This window comes from Rutidosis leptorrhynchoides, chromosome 5 (genome assembly GCF_046630445.1).
Source record: "Rutidosis leptorrhynchoides isolate AG116_Rl617_1_P2 chromosome 5, CSIRO_AGI_Rlap_v1, whole genome shotgun sequence".
Taxonomy (NCBI): Eukaryota; Viridiplantae; Streptophyta; class Magnoliopsida; order Asterales; family Asteraceae; genus Rutidosis; species Rutidosis leptorrhynchoides.
In genome coordinates, this window is record NC_092337.1 from 48659990 (window position 1) to 48679266 (window position 19277).

Consider the following 19277-nt stretch of genomic DNA (forward strand, 5'->3'; position numbering starts at 1 on the left):
AGTCAACCAACTTATTCACATTAGTCTTAACTCATAATTATTCCCATAATTGTGATCGACTATGGACGTTTTAGAATAACAATGTTATTCAAGGATTTAAACATATTAATAAGGAACACAACAATTATTAATGAGGATGATTATATCCGAATATATCATATCATTTAAGATAAATGTCGCTTATATGTTCCAAATATTCAAATACATAAATTACAAATCATTCCAATCATTAACATTACGAAGCCCTATGCACCGAGCATGACCCTCGTGTTTTGATTGTGTCAAAGCCTTTGTAAAAGGATCAGCAAGGTTTTAATCTGTGTGAACTTTACGAATACAAACATCTCCGTTTCCCACTATGTGACGTATGTAGTGGAATCTCCTAAGGATATGTTTGGTGCTGTGATGCGATCTAGGTTCTTTTGCTTGAGCAATAGCACCATTGTTGTCGCAAAATATTTCTATGGGGTCTTCTATGCTTGGCATCACCCCTAAATCAACAATGAACTTTTTCATCCACGCAGCCTCTTGTGCTGCCTCCGATGCAACAATGTATTCAGCTTCTGTAGTAGATTGTGCAACTACTTTCTGCTTAGAACTTTTCCAAGTTATAACTCCTCCATTCAAGATAAAGACATATCCAGATTGTGATCGTGAATCATCTCTATCAGTTTGGAAGCTAGCATCTTCTTCCACACCACCATAAATCAAGAACATATCTTTAGTCCTTCTCAAGTACTTTAGGATGTTCTTGACAGCCATCCAGTGGCTTTCACTCGGATTTTGTTGGTATCTACTCGTCATGCTCAAAGCATACGATACGTCTGGTCTTGTGCATAACATGACATACATAATGGATCCAATTGCAGAAGCATATGGTGTTCCATTCATTCGTCTAAGCTCATAATTTGTGCTAGGACTTTGAGACTTGCTCAATATCGTACCATGTGACATTGGCAAAAATCTGCGTTTGGAATCTTGCATCTTGAATCTTTTTAGAATCTTTTCAATATATGCACTTTGGCTCAAACCGATTAGCCGCTTTGATCTATCTCTATGAATTTTTATTCCTAGAATATAAGCAGCATCGCCAAGGTCTTTCATTTGAAAACACTTCCTAAGCCAAGACTTTACCTTTTGTAAAGTTGGGATGTCATTTCCAATAAGTAGTATATCATCTACATCTAAGATTAAAAATACTACTATGCTCCCACCAGCCCTTTTGTAAACACATGGCTCATCTTCATTTTTGATAAAATCGAACTCTTTTATTTTCTCATCAAAACGAAGATTCCAGCTTCTAGATGCTTGCTTTAATCCGTAAATGGCTCTTTTAAGCTTACACACTTTATTAGGATACTTATGATTTACAAAACCTTCTGATTGTTCCATATAGACATCTTCACTTAAGTGTCCATTAAGGAATGTAGTTTTGACATCCATTTACCATATCTCATAGTCATAATATGCGGCTATGGCAATGAGTATTCTAATTGATTTTAGCATGGCTACTGGAGAGAAAGTTTCGTCATAGTCAATACCATGAGTTTGAGTGAAACCTTTCGCCACTAGTCTTGCCTTAAATGTATGTACATTTCCGTCCATATCAGTTTTCTTCTTGAAAATCCATTTACTCCCAACAGCCTTGCTGTCAGGAGGTAGATCAACTAAGTCCCATACTTCGTTGTCATACATGGACTGCATCTCGTCATTCATGGATTCATGCCATTTCTTTGATTCAGGATCTAATGTAGCATCTTTGTAGTTAGTGGGCTCACTTTCATTCACCAAGAAAATTTCGTCATATCTTTCGGGACTATGACTAGGTCTACTAGATTTACGAATGTCTTGTGTTACTTCAGGTTCCTGAGCAACCAATTGTTCAGGTTCTTCAATAGTTTGTTGATAGCTAGTGCCAATCTCAGGTGTGATATTTTGTGGTTCTTGAATTTCTTCAAGTTCTACATTACTCCCACTTGCTTTATTTAATAGAAACTCTTTTTCTAGAAAAGTAGCGTGTCTAGAAACAAACACTTTGTTCTCGGTAGGATTGTAGAAGTAATATCCCATAGAATCCTTTGGGTATCCCACAAAAATGCATTTGATAGACCTGGGATCAAGTTTGTTGGAAGTTTCTTGTCGAACATGAGCTTCGCAACCCCAAACTTTCAAATAAGATAAATTTGGAACTTTTCCATGCCATAACTCGTATGGTGTCTTATTCACCTTTTTTGTTGGTACCATATTTAATTTGCGAGCAGCAGATAATAAGGCATAGGTCCAGAAGGATGGAGGAAGTGTAGTATTATTCATCATAGATTGAACCATATCAAGTAATGTTCGGTTCCTCCTCTCAGAAACACCATTATGTTGTGGTGTTCCGGGTGGAGTGCGTTGTGAAATAATTCCACAATTCTTTAGATGATCGTCAAACTCTTGATATAAGTACTCACCTCCTCAATCAGATTGAAGAACCTTTATCGTTTTGCCTAGCTGATTTTGAACCTCATTTTGAAACACTTTGAACGTTTCAAATGCCTCATGTTTATGTTTCAATAAGTAAACATAACCAAATCTACTAAAATCATCAGTAAATGTAATGAAGTATCTTTCACCATTTCTTGACATAGTTCTAAAAGGACCGCATACATCGGAATGTATAAGTCCCAAAAGATCCTTTGCACTTTCTCCGGAACCTGAGAAAGGTGCCTTTGTCATCTTCCCGCTTAAACAAGATTCACATACATCAAATGACTCAGAGTTAATTGATTTTAAAATTCCATCAGATTGGAGTTTAGTTATGCGTTTCATGTTTATGTGACCAAGACGACAATGCCATAGATAAGTTTGATTCAAGTCATACTTGGATCTTTTGGTGTTAATGTTATACATAGAACTATTATTGGATGAATCTTGTATGTCAACTTCATATATGCCATTGTGAGGGCGTGCCTCAAAATAAAAAACATCTTTATTGAAAACTGAAATATTACCATTAGAAAAAGCATACGAGTAACCATATTCATACAATCGTGCAGCTGAAATGATGTTCCTAGTTAAACTAGATACATAATAACAATTATTTAATATTAAGTACAAGCCATTTGGTAATAAAAGTTCATAAATGCCTATTGCTACGATCGCAACATGTGCTCCGTTGCCAACATGCAATACCAAATTGCCTGGTTTTAGCTGCTTAATCTTTCTTAGTCCCTGCACATTATTACAATTGTGAGTTCCACAACCAGTATCAAATACCCATGAATTACTAGAGAAAGCAAATAGTTCTATCATATAGATACCTGAGGTGCTAGCATTGCTAGCCTTTGTCTTCTTTAGCTCTGCAAGGTAAGTCGGGCAGTTTCGCTTCCAATGACCAATTTCTCCACAATGGAAACAAGTGGCATCTTTGGCAGGTTTTTCTTTCTTCTTGACAGAATCCTTTGGGACAAACTTTTTGCCTTTGTAGTTGCCTTGACTCTTAGGTTTGCCTTTACCTTTGCCTTTGACTTGTGATTTCTTGATTTTTCCTTCCCGAATCATGAGGACTTCAGAGGTTTTGGATGGAATATTCTTCTCGGCAGTCTTAAGCATTAAATGCAACTCTGAGATAGATTTCTCCAAATTGTTCATATTGTAGTTCAAGACGAACTGGTCATATGACTTTGGTAGTGAGTTGAGGATCAAGTCTATTGCCAACTCGGGACCAATGGAAGATCCAAGGCTCTCAAGTTGATCTATGTAGCTCTTCATTTTTAGAACATAAGAGCTTATAAATGTCCCCTCTATCATCTTGCATGCGTGTAACGCTCTGGCAGTTTCAAAGCGTTGTTGCCTAGCTTGTTGCTGGAACATTTCCTTTAACTGCTTAAGCATCTCAAAGGCATCATGATGTTCCAGGTCCTTTTGCAAGTCTGGAATCATGGTGGCTAACATGAGGCATGCTACCTCTGTGGAGTCATCCGTGTGCTTAGTCCAAGCATCTCGGATGCTCTTAGTGGCATTAGCAGGGGGTTCCTCGGGAACGGGTCCATCAAGTATATACGACTTCTTTTCGACTTTGAGAACAATTCTCAAATTACGATACCAGTCTAAGAAGTTTGTATAATTGAGTTTTTCCTTCTCTAAGACAGATCTTAGAGAAAGGTGGTGAATGGGTGTAGTTGCATTGGGTGACATCTACAAAATTAACAAAGTTCTTTTAGTATTTTAATATTTGATCCTTTAATAATTAATTACCCTAACTTTCTTATAAAAAATTAATTTTTTAAAGGCTAGAATCCAAGTTACGATTAACCTTGAGTGGTTGGCTGATGCTCTCTCCACTAAGTTTAAATCAACAAGGTAGGTAGCGATTACCAATTGCAAGTCTAATACAATTTCTATATCTTAATGGGATCCTTAACAACAATTGTCAACTGGTATGTTTAATCCCATCTATGCCTTGGGCCTCTTGTGTTTGGCTGATGCTCTCTCCACAAGAAGCACCAATTAAGTTGTCCTATTTAAAAACTATGATGTTCAGCCTAAGACTGTAATGGGAATCGCGAAACACCATCCGGTAATCACAAGACGACCGTGGTGGTTGGCTGATGCTCTCTCCACAACGACGTACAAATGACAAGCGAGTGTCTTAAAAAGGATGGCATAAACTTACATTTTAAAAGAGATTTTGTGTTTTGCATTATTTCAATTTGACAAAACATTTTGTATAATGATTGTTGCATGCATTCAACAATATATTATACATATACTTTAGATAAAATCATATTTTATATGTTGGTCTTGAGTTTATAGAATCTCTATTTTAGTCACTCACGGTGTGTCCAATTTTAAACTAATATCCTAAATTAATATGTATATATTGAGCGCGCTAACTTAAGACCAATTTTAGTTTCTAGTAAAACTCATTTTATTTAAAACTTTATACAAGAGTTTGATTTAAATTTATTAAATTCATAATTTATTAAAATTCATAATTTTAATGTCAATTTTGAGCTTTATGTAAAAACTCCTTTTTATTAAAACTCATTTTATACTTTTATGAAAAACCATTTTCAAAATTATATATAAATTTACCAAACTCTTATTTGTGTTTGATTTGTTAAAAAAAATTTATTTTCTAGCATGCAAATATCCTATATTCAAACATGCAACATACAAACATAAACACAACAATTAATAGGTGCATAGCCAAGCATTTTCCTAATCGGTTTTCGCGAGCCAAACGAAGGGACCGGGTCAATCTAAGGATATAACAAATATTCATGCTCCATTATGATATCTTGAAGCTCCCACTTGCCTAGTCAACATTTGGTGTTGCAAATGGCTCCTAAATTGCTTAGAACTCCATCTTGAATTTTCTTCATGTCTTGTTACATTTTGTATAGATAAAATATAGAAGTCTACATTAATACTTTTACATCTCGAAAATAAACAAAACATGAAAAATAAAATTATTACAAACCATTATAAATGAAAGAATAATTACAACCCAATCGATTTTCAACACAACCAAACATCACAAAATGGTCTAAAGGCTTTCTATGCACCATGCAACTTAATATATCAACTAGTATATATATAGCAACTTCTACAACCATACATGCATGTAAAATGAATGGTTGTAGCAAATAAAATAACTAAGTTGCATCTTAGAAATCTACAACTTTTCCTTTTTAGAAGAGAAGTTGTTCATTTCTAATAATAAGAACAAGTTCTTATTGTATATAACACAAGTTTCTTAACACATGCAAAAAGAGGCTCTGATACCATTGAAGGGGTTTGTATGAAATTTCATAAAACTATTTAGCAGCGGAAGCATGTACAATAATTTTTAAACCTTTCAAAAACTCCCCACCAAGGATCCAATTGCATGTTGTTAAGAAAACTAAATAATAAATAGTTAGTTTAAAGACTACAACCTTTGAAGACTTTGAACTTTAGAAGTTATGGATGCTAAGGATGTAGGAACCAAAGTAGCCTCCCTCTATCGGTAATCCACACTTGAGCAAAGTTCCAATACCAAATGGATGCTAGTCCTTCTCAACCGCTAATAAGAAAAAGGATGAAGAACAATCTTCTATCCTTTTACTTTTAATTATCTTACTTGAACTACTAACACTTTAGTAACTTAAAAGAGTTATATGAAAGTAATTTGTATGTAAGAAGTATGAAAGAAAATGCTTGCCTTATTTCATTTTAAGTGCACGTATATGTATATTGCATATGTAAGTTGATTAGCCTTTTAATAAGTGCCACTAAACTTAAAATACATAAAGCAAAAGCTAACAACAAATGCTAGACAAAATGATATCATAAAGTTTATTCTTTCATCAAGTCCATATGCAAAGATGGTGTGTAAAGGTGTTTATGACATGGCCACCTCTTTAACTTAATCCATTCATTTGTCCCATATATTTGTCAAACAAATATAACATACACTCTTAAATGTTACATGGAACATTACTAGACTATGTGCATATATTGATACTTCACTACACATAATTATTTTATCCAAATAATAATGTTATCATACAAATTATGGTTGATCATATATATAAATCACATTTGAATATATACTTGGTAGATAATTGCTCTTTGTGTGTGACCCTATAGGTTCATATGTTATTAGTAGTGTAGACATAAGTTATGTCTTGGGCATTAATAACCAACAACTTTGACCTTAAAATGAGGCTCACGGTCTACTCATGACTTAAAAGTTAAAAACTTTAGAGCAGTGATCAACCAAGAAAATTTAACTACTAACCTACACCGATGGCAGCACCTAGTCCACACTCTAGCCCCAGTTTAGCCTAGCTTGTACGTCCAGCTCTCAGCACTTTTAAATCATAATTGAGGACGGAAATGAGGTATATATATGTGGTACTTTTTGCTTTCAAACTTGTACATTTAATTAATTAATGGAAAGAAAAAATGTCATTATTGGGAGTGTTTAGTCCTCAGGTTAGTCTTGGGAAGGAAGTGCTGATGTGGCGCTGATGTAGCACCCTTGGACATGGATGGAGTAGTTACTCCATTGGGACCTCTCTAAAGCTGATAAGTTTAGCAAAACTTATCAGAATAACATTCAGTATATATAAAATTGAGGCACAAATGAAGCAGATCGCAACACGTTATGCTTTTAAATGTGGTAAACTAACTCCTTATTAATCTTTGTCAAGTATTGGTTTAACAGGTACAAGTTGAACGAGAGTATAAATGGCTTACATTATCAACTCATCTCCACACTAAACTCGTGAGCTATTAGACCACTCGTAACGGTAGGGGGGTGAGTTGCTTTTTGATGACTAGGACGTGTGGGTTGTTTGTGTGAAGTAATGGTGGAGTGGGTTTGTAGTGTGGATTTGTGGTGTGGGTTAGTGGAAAGCTGATGTGGCATTTTATTTTTAATTTTTTCTGTTTTTTTTTCATGTTGTAATCAAAAACTAAAAATAAATAAAACATAAAATTAATACGATTCAAATGAAAAAAATACATAATTATAAATCCTAAAATGAAAAAAATACATTAATTTAAATCCTAAAAAATAAAGCGATACATAATTTAAATCCTAAAACAAACTAATCCTCATCGGGCTGCCGGATGGTTCCGTCAATGTTCAAGTCCTCTTTTAACTGACGATGAACGTACATTTTAAGATTGTGAAGACGTATCGCATCTTCCGGATCCTCCATTTGAGAAGATGATCTACCCAACACATCCATACTTGCTAGAGCGCTTTGCAAATTTACATATTTTTTGAAGTCATCAATCGCACTATTCTTATTCGAGGTCATACCACCCATTTGGTCAAAAAATTCTTCCACCTTTGACTTTGAAGAATTCAAACTCTTACCACGAGATGACCCACCTGCGTCCGAAGAAACCGATTTTTTTGGCTTTCTTCGCTCTATTACGTCCCATTGGACGTGGCATCAGTATTTCCCCAAACAACTCCGCCTCATCAAAGTCTTGCGAGAGTCGTACCGGGTCTCCTTGACTTTCCCCCACAACGTCGTCAACATTCACAAAGTTTTCTTAAGCTTTACCAACCGGATCTTTAGGTACCCTCCACTTTGAATGATCTCTCAAGAAAAAACGCTTCCTTGTACAAAAACGGTTTCTCATATTGACTCATATATGAGTCCTCCGCAGTCTTGTAAACGTCATCATGTGATAACCCGGAAATTTCTGACCAAATTTAAACTTAATCTTTTTATGATTAACATTTTCGACACGATAAACAAAGTCTGTAAAACTGAATCTCAAAATTTTTGAACTATTTTCATATATTCAAATACCTTTCGATTGTTCTCGACGATTCGCGAACAATTATATGTATATAGATACATATATATATACTATAACTTGAAAACGTAACAATGTATTAATTTTTTTGATACCTTACATTAAACTTATTGGTTTAAATATTTATTTGAATATATATGATAAGTTAGAATATTAATGGTATGAATAACTTACGACGTATATTTAAAACGTATTTATGAATGTTGAAAATATATATTAACTTGGTCATAAAACGATTTGTTATTATATATATATATATATATATATATATATATATTAACAAATAGCGAGACAATGATTTATAGAAGTAAATGACCAAAACACTCGAAAGTTTAAGATACACTTTGAATGATATAGTTTATTGATAATTTAAGACTATATTTTGACAAAAGTACGAGTCACAAAAAGTAAATTGCGAGTTTTCTAAGCGTACGAAAATGCGTTCGAGAAACCGGAACCGGGACATAAGTCGAGTGACAACGTACGAGTCATCGGAACGAAAATTACAAGTCAACTATGCACATGAATTTAATATAATATATAATTAATTATTTAAATTATATATATTATATATATTATATTTAATTATGTCGACAAACAAGAAAAAAAAATATGTGAGCTGGATCTGACGGCCATGCGATCGCATGAGAAATATGCATAAAACCCATGCGATCGCATGGGCATCAGAATCAGGAATTATGGCTATAAATACCAGGTTTCTTGCACATGTTTTTTTTACACATATTACTCCGTAAGTATTTATTTATTTATTTATTTATTATTATTATTATTATTATTATTATTATTATTATTATTATTATTATTATTATTATTATTATATTATTATTAAGATTATTATTATTATTAATCTTAATATTTTTAGTAATATTATACATAAAATATTACGACGAGGTCATGAGCGTATCACTTTCAAAACAAGCTTCAAACGGGATAGAACTAAGGAAATTATGGGTTATAGCTATGGAGGTTATGGGTAATGTTCATCGGTATTGTTCGCAAGTCAAACCTAGTATTTATCATCTCTGTTGCGTCTACGTACTTTCCTGCAATATTGAATCTCAATATTGATACGTGAGCATTCATATCTTATCTTTTATATATTAATAGTGTATACATGTCTAGTGCTCGAGTATATATTTATACATGCTTGTATGCTAAATTTCGTCGTTAAACAGTTTATAATGAATCACGAATTCAATACATATATTACTGGTAAAAGGTATATGATATACATATTTTCGGAAAGATGGCGAAAAATCAATAACTTTTCATTTAGAAATCGCGTAATTTCGATGAACGAATTAAAAGATATGGTCAACTGAATTACAATTGACGTTAATTGGAATTGCTTTTGTATCTGCAATTAATATTTAAACAACCTGTTTATGAGATTGATAAAATACTACTAGCCAAGTAAATGAATCCTTATATAAAGCACGTCTCGTTTTGTTGAACAATTGTCAAAATTGACTTTTTGAAATGACTTTTGATAACTTTTGTATGTCGATCTCGAGCATTAGGATTGTGATACACTATAACCCAACCTATTTTATTAGACATGTATTGACCAACATATGTTCTCTAGGTTGAGATCTACGGTTAATCTTGCATTCCGAGTTACGGTCACTTTTTGATGAATGACCTTATGTGCTGCTAATGTGAGTTTCATTGATCCCTTTTTAATTGCTTTTGCAATATATTTTTGGGCTGAGAATACTTGCAATTTATTCTAAACGCAATGGACATAAGTACATACTAAATTCTACATCGAGTTTGAACCGAAAATCCCTTAGCTTTGGTAACTAGTAACTGTCGGTTATAAGAACCGATGGGCGCGAATAGAGGTATATGGATCCATAGGGCTTGATATCCCCGTCCGAGCTAGAGCACTAGCCTTTTAACGGACGTATGCTATTTGAGAAGCGTACACGTTGGTTTGCGTGTATTATTAAGATGATTATACAAAGAGTATAAATTATATATACGTTAAGTTTAGTTACCAGGGTGCTCAATTTCGTAGAATATTTTGATAAACGTTTCGGATGAAACAACTGAAATCTTGTGATCCACCTTTATATACCGATTTGCGAAACACTAAAACTATGAACTCACCAACCTTTGTGCTGACACTTGTTAGCATGTTTATTCTCAGGTTCCCTAGAAGTCTTCCGCTGTTTGCTTATATGTTAGACAAGCTATGTGCATGGAGTCTTACATGGCATATTTATCAAGGAAACGTTGCATTCACCAAATCATCACCATGTATCTTATTTTGACTGCATTGTCAACGGAATTACTATTGTAACTATTATTTATGGTGATTGTCTATATGTAGAAATCATCATATGTCGAAAACCTTTGATTTAAATATTCATTTATGGTGTGCCTTTTCAAAAGAATGCAATGTTTACAAAACGTATCATATAGAGGTCAAATACCTCGCAATGAAATCGATGAATGACGTGTTCGTCCATATGGATTTGGAGCGATCGTCACAGTTGGTATCAGAGCGTTGGTCCTAGTGAACCAGGTCTTGCATAAGTGTGTCTAGCTGATAGTTGTTAGGATGCATTAGTAAGTCTGGACTTCGACTGTGTCTGCATGTCAAAAGTTTTGCTTATCATTTCTTATCAGAAATTACCTGTCTATCATCTTAAGTCTAAACGCGTCTTATTGCATTGATTGCATAGATAGTGTATAGACAAAATTCATATCTTGGCATATCTATTACAGTAAACTTTGACTGCCATCTTCCGAAAATTTCTCCGTAATTTACGGAATTTTGGTATTATATATACATATGTAAATTATGTATTGAAGAGTACCAATCAAATTCTATAATCTATTTCATATCAAAAATCATCTCTCTAATTATACAAGATGGATCCCGTATCTAGTTCAAATTCCTTAAATTCCGACAGCTATTCAGATATGGATATTCACCTGAACTCTGAAGAAAGTGTAACCGGAATGGATCAACCAATCAGCCATCACCTATTCTGGATGAATTGGGGATGGGTTCGTAGCCTACTTAATCATTGGAGACAAGAAGAAGGTGATCCCTTCCATCCACCACATTCACCTCTTGGCGAAGAACCTGAAGCACTTACCGGCGAACCTATTCGTAATACTATTTTCTCTCTCATTTTCAGAGTATCTCATCATGATTATATACTATCCCATATTATAAATCTTATTTATCTGATCGTCCGAACCACCGATCATCCCGGTATAATAGAAGAAGTCAACGAGCTTCGTGCTCGGGTAGTGGCTTTGGAGAATATGGTGCAAGGGTTACGAACACCAGCAGCAGCACCCGCAGCATAACCGGTACCACCATCATCCACACCAACAGGATCATTACCACCACCAACAACCACATCCGTATCACACGCCTCAACATCACAATTTGTACCTCGGATATCAACATCATACGCACCATAGGTACCAAGAAGTACCAGCAACGACAAACGATGAAGTATGGATTCATAACTTCATCGGAGAAACATTCTACGGCGATTATGTAATTTCTAAAGTTTATAGATTATCTATTCTAGCCTTAACCCTAAATCAGATAGAGTAGAAACCCTTATCCGAATGGTGTAAGATACAAGCTAGACTTGTTTTACCAACAGCATCAACAGTACCCTTAGCCTCACCAGCACAGTCAGTGCTGTCAACATCGTCAAAATCAGCAGCACCTCTAACATCACAAGCTCCGTCAGTTCAAGAAAGCACCGTGGACATCATTACGATTCAACAACGAGTATATTGTATCAATGAGTTATGTAGTAATAACTCAATTCATCTAAAGAATTTATATGTATATCTTATATATATATAAATTTTAAAACCATCATGAATCTTTTCATACTAAGCTATTACGTGTGAATTTTAAGGGGTAGATACTACTCGGTTAATTCATATTACTAATATGCTATGATGTACATCCTTCGTTAACAACTTAACCATCGTTAACTACAAATATCCGTTTCAACTTAATGAATTCCATTTCATAATGAACTTAGTGTATTAATCAATTACATGTTTGATTTTACACTTTTATCTTCGATGTACTCGAAACTTTCTAGAAAACATCATTTATATCTTATGAAGTTCATAAGAATTCCACGAGCATCAACATCCTTCACCGAGGAATAAGAATAAATAATGAAGTATTGATTTCATTAGTGAAATACTCCGCGAAGATTATGTAATCCTTATTGTTTTAGAGATTATTCATTCAATTCAAAAATCAAATGAGCTTAATATGATATTAACTCATCAAATCTGTATTACATCTGAAGAAAATATACATACATATATTTTCATAAAGACGGTAATAAAAAAAATTCTTTTGTACAAAGTATTAATTGTGAAATCTTTAACGGGTAGTTAATACTCGGGAAATATATAAGTTCACAATTAATATGTTATACTGTACATTCTTCAACTTTGATTCAAAAATTATTAACTATGCTCACAGCGATATACAATCGTTTCCATACAAATTCAATTACATATTCTGATTTTGAAAAATCAGAATTCAAGCCAAGATTTAACAGAAAACATCACTCTTAGATTCTTACATCTTTCAAATGCTATACTTTGACTTCAAAACCGTGCTAGAACATCACTTCTATTCATAAACCCAGAAAGAAAAAAAAAATTTGTATCGTTCAAAATTCTAGAACATCATATGTATCTTGACAATTACAATCTTCATGCAAACCCTTCAAACTTTTGAAAACACCTCGGATTGATAACCAACGATTCGGTTATGATAACTTTGAATGCTGATGAAGCAGCAAAAACTGTAAACTACCTTAACAGCCAAAAGTTTGATGATAAAGAATAGTGTGTTGGCAAAGCTCAGAAAAAGAGAAGGTTTGGAACTGGAAAACGGATTGAGCAAAGTATGAAGGAGGCTGTGGATAAATCACAAAGACTAAACCTGCCTTCAAAGAATCCAAATTATTCGGTATCTGCTGAAGCCATTAATGAATACCTTGCTTCCGAATCTAAACCCTTGCGGACAATATTCTACATCATCCTCTGATATTAGAAATTCTAAGATATCATCGTATCTTTCATTATAAATATCCTCCATATTTCTGGAGATAATTCCATAATCATTCTCATCAGAAATCAATTTTCTCCTTGCGATATCTGTGTAACATCATAAAAGAAACTATTTTAGTTTCTAAATTCTGAAACCTTCGAGTTTAAAATATGAATATTTTTGAAGTGGTGTTGGGAACTGAAGCATGAGTTAGTATAATATAATGACACTTGATCAACATGATTATATTACAGTAAGTCATGCTAAGTTTCTAATGGAACGTGATAAAGGTTCACAGATCATACCCTCATTATAAACCATGTTACATAACTCTTTCATTCTATTTAACCTCTAAACTATCAAGAAAATATTTTCTTAATGATTCGGTCTTTTTCGAGGTATTCTGGTAAATTGACAAGTCAGATTGTGCTATTACCATTTTTTTTAGAACATTAATTATTTTCATTCCGAAATTCATACCTACGAATTCTGGACCATTATTCGCTTGATTTAAAGTCGGGAAGATAAAACAAAAGCATGAAGCTTCAAAATATCAATAGGAGTATATATAAATCACAGTAAATTGGAGAGAGTATTAACTATGGATGTCAATGATTATGGAAAGACAGAAGAAGAGACATCGAAATATAAGAGAAGATATAAAACCCAATAACCACCCAGAAATTACAAACCGTGTATATCAATGCGTATAACAATATAAAGACACGGGAGAATGAAAAACACTATAACCCCAAGGTAATGGTAGAAGAAAATAACTTCCTCCGGTGGTAGATAAAAAGAAGAATGACAGATATGAAAGTTAGGAGTATATCAAGAATCAGAACTGGATGAAGCATTTTTACAATCTTTTGAAAATAGGAAATGAGGAAGAAGATGTAAGAGTGATGAAAATAATGAAACGGAAGAGGTCAATTTATAGCGAAATATCAAACATAGCAATCGAGGCAAATTACGCATTTAATCAAAAGAAATCTTAATTTCCTTAAATTCTGAAGAATCAAATCTTATTTAGATTATGAAGATTTTCTATTCCTTAAATTACGGAAATCAATCGTTAATACGTCAAGAGTTAACACAAATCTCTATTCTCCATTTCACTCTTTTACGATAACTTCTCTCATACGCTTCGAATAATCGGATTGTTTTATCCATATTATTCAACGGTGATAAAACTCTATTTATCAACACATATACGGCATGAAAACATTTTTATTGTTAGTCATGACGACCTCACTCAAATTTCGGGACGAAATTTCTTTAACGGGTAGGTACTGTGATAACCCGGAAATTTCTGACCAAATTTAAACTTAATCTTTTTATGATTAACATTTTCGACACGATAAACAAAGTCTGTAAAACTGAATCTCAAAATTTTTGAACTATTTTCATATATTAAAATACCTTTCGGTTGTTCTCGACGATTCGCGAACAATTATATGTATATATATATATATATATATATATATATATATATATATATATACTATAACTTGAAAACGTAACAATGTATTAATTTTTTTGATACCGTACATTAAACTTATTGGTTTAAATATTTATTTGAATATATATGATAAGTTGGAATATTAATGGTATGAATAACTTACGACGTATATTTAAAACGTGTTTATGAATGTTGAAAATATATATTAACTTGGTCATAAAACGATTTGTATATATATATATATATATATATATATATATATATATATATATATATATATATATATATATATATATATATATATATATATATATATATATATTAACAAATAGCGAGACAATGATTTATAGAAGTAAATGACTAAAACACTCGAAAGTTTAAGATACACTTTGAATGATATAGTTTATTGATAATTTAAGACTATATTTTGACATCACAAAACATAAATTGCGAGTTTTCTAAGCGTACGAAAATGCGTTCGAGAAACCGGAACCGGGACATAAGTCGAGTGACAACGTACGAGTCATCGGAACGAAAATTACAAGACAACTATGCACATGAATTTAGTATAATATATAATTAATTATTTAAATTATATATATTATATATATTATATTTAATTATGTCGATAAACAAGAAAACAAAAAAAATATGTGAGCTGGATCTGACGGCCATGCGATCGCATGAGAAATAGGCATAAAACCCATGCGATCGCATGGGCATTAGAATCAGGAATTATGGCTATAAATACCAGGTTTCTTGCGCATGTTTTTTTTACACATATTACTCCGTAAGTATTTATTATTATTATTATTATTATTATTATTATTATTATTATTATTATTATTATTATTATTATTATATTATTATTATTAAGATTATTATTATTATTAATCTTAATATTTTTAGTAATATTATACATAAAATATTATGATGAGGTCATGAGCGTGTCACTTTCAAAACAAGCTTCAAACGGGATAGAATTAAGGAAATTATGGGTTATAGCTATGGAGGTTATGGGTAATGTTCATAGGTATTGTTCGCAAGTCAAACCTAGTATTTATCATCTCTGTTGCGTCTACGTACTTTCCTGCAATATTGAATCTCAATATTGATACGTGAGCATTCATATCTTATCTTTTATATATTAATAGTGTATACATGTCTAATGCTCGAGTATATATTTATACATGCTTGTATGCTAAATTTCGTCGTTAAATAGTTTATAATGAATCACAAATTAAATACATATATTACTGGTAAAAGGTATATGATATACATGTTTTCGGAAAGCTGGCGAAAAATCAATAACTTTTCATTTAGAAATCGCGTAATTTCGATGAACGAATCAAAAGATATGGTCAACTGAATTATAATTGACATTAATTGGAATTGCTTTTGAATCTGCAATTAATATTTAAACAACCTGTTTATGAGATTGATAAAATACTACTAGCCAAGTAAATGAATCTTTATATAAGGCACGTCTCGTTTTGTTGAACAATTGTCAAAATTGACTTTTTGAAATGACTTTTGATAACTTTTGTATGTCGATTTCGAGCATTAGGATTGTGATACACTATAACCCAACCTAGTTTATTAGACATGTATTGACCAACATATGTTCTCTAGGTTGAGATCTACGGTTAATCTTGCATTCCGAGTTACGGTCACTTTTTGATGAATGACCTTATGTGCTGCTAAGGTGAGTTTCATTGATCCCTTTTTAATTGCTTTTGCAATATATTTTTGGGCTGAGAATACATGCAATTTATTCTAAACGCAATGGACACAAGTACATATTAAATTCTACACCGAGTTTGAACCGAAAATCACTTAGCTTTGGTAACTAGTAACTGTCGGTTATAAGAACCGATGGGCGCGAATAGAGGTATATGGATCCATAGGGCTTGATATCCCCGTCCGAGCAAGAGCACTAGCCTTTTAACGGACGTATGCTATTTGAGAAGCGTACACGTTGGTTTGCGTGTATTATTAAGATGATTATACAAAGGGTATAAATTATATATACGTTTAATTTAGTTACCAGGGTGCTCAATTTCGTAGAATATTTTGATAAACGTTTCGGATGAAACAACTGAAATCTTGTGATCCACCTTTATATACCGATTATGCGAAACACTAAAACTATGAACTCACCAACCTTTGTGTTGACACTTGTTAGCATGTTTATTCTCAGGTTCCCTAGAAGTCTTCCGCTGTTTGCTTATATGTTAGACAAGCTATGTGCATGGAGTCTTACATGGCATATTTATCAAGGAAACGTTGCATTCACCAAATCATCACCATGTATCTTATTTTGACTGCATTGTCAACGGAATTACTATTGTAAACTATTATTTATGGTGATTGTCTATATGTAGAAATCATCAGATGTCGAAAACCTTTGATTTAAATATTCATTTATGGTGTGCCTTTTCAAAAGAATGCAATGTTTACAAAACGTATCATATAGAGGTCAAATACCTCGCAATGAAATCGATGAATGACGTGTTCGTCCATATGGATTTGGAGCGATCGTCACACATCATCATTACAACCACTACGCCAATGCTCGGCTATATCCACAAAGATCGGAAAAACTCCGTACATGCCCTTTTGACATCTCATCGTTTTGAAGATAACGAATCTTCACCGCGTACCCATCCTTCATTGTTTACATTAAACTTATCCACTACCCCGCCTCAAAAACTTCCGTGTCTTTGAGATTTTCCAACAATCGAATTCTCCGATTGATCACAAAAACATTTACACAACCACAAAACCTCTTGCGCAACCCACAATTTTTGTACTCTCTTTGACGACGTACCTACATCCACCGCTTTCCCTATATATTCACATAATAATAATTCATTAAATAATAATAATAAACGTATAATACTCCGTAATAATAATAATAATAATAATAATAATAATAATAATAATAATAATAATAATAATAATAATAATAATAATAATAATAATAATAATAAACCTTTTTCTTTTTTTCGGTGTCTACGCGTTGGTCGTGTTTGTGGTTGACTTTCTTGTACTTGACTATCTTGCGATTCTTCATCTCGCAATCGTAGTTGTGGTTGACTTGTTTGCGTTAGTTGCGTTTTTTGTGGTGGTTGCAATGGTTGAATTGGCATTCCATACATTTGTTGTTGTTGAAACATTTGTTGTTGTTGATGTTGTTGATAAAACAAAATAGCTTGTTGTTGTTCAAAACTTAACGGAGGTTGATTGAACCCGAATAAGTTTATACTTAGATTGGTAAATTGTTGAGGACTAGGTGTTTGGAGTGGTGGGGATGATAATCCGGGAGTATTCGTCCGACTGAACACCATAAGATTTGATAACGAACAGGTTTGGTTAAGTGGTGTTTGAGGATCTTCATTATCATCTTGCAAAGTGAATGGAGTGTTTGGATTAGACATTTTTTTTTTTTTGATAAAAATATGAAATGTAGGAGAGTATGAAGATGTGCAGTTTGTGAAATTATAGTAACTTCTCAAATTTACTTGTCAAAATTTCCAGAAAAACAAACTAAACACTCAAAAACGATCATTATTCCGATTAGAAAAAACCAATTACAAATGTGCATCAGTACTCCTATTAAAAGGATGCGTTACGCATCTATTAAAAACATCGATTTCATCGTATGATCCGATTAGAAACAATCAGTTTGAGAAGTGCATCATTACTCCTATTAAAATAAGGGGACTGATTCGTACACCACTTGAAATTATCCATACACCACTAAATATGCTTTAGAGAGTTGTACAGTACAACACTGTGTTGCATATTTAGTGGTGTATGGATAATTTTGGTGGTGTACGAATCAGCACCCTTAAAATAAATGCTTGACGCATCCATTTAAAAGCATCTATTTCATTGTATAATGGATGTATCAATAAATAATTTAAATATGCACTTGTTATAAAATATCTAGATTGTGTTATAAAATATCTAGATTGGATGTTAATTTTATTATTATTATATTTTTTGCATAGTATTATTTTATACTATAAATAGACATGTATGGTAACCATTTAAGGTGTACCATTTCTCTTGAAATATCAATATCAATATTTCTTCTCTCCTTCTTCTCTCTTTTTCTCTCTTTGTTCTTATAACCATTAAAAGTAGTTATAAGCCTACTGAATTATAACACGTTATCAGCACGAAAAGCTTAGTGTAATTAAAAGATATCTCAAACGATCACGAATCACTAATCAAGGTATGAAATTATTAATAATTTTCAGACTCGAATATATCAAATTTTGGACTACTAACATTTATATTTATGTTATTTAAGTTATATATGGTCGGTTATACCACATGAATTATATTTCTGTAATCTAACTTTTACTAACTTCACTAACATTTATATTTATGTTATTTAAGTTATATATGGTC

At 32.7% G+C, this 19277-nt stretch overlaps 1 pseudogene; it reads right to left on the minus strand.

Annotated features, from left to right (window-relative positions):
* The window catches only part of LOC139848601 (uncharacterized), a 42426-nt pseudogene extending 40983 nt beyond the window's left edge, over positions 1-1443 (minus strand).
* Positions 1444-19277: the final 17834 nt, after the last annotated feature.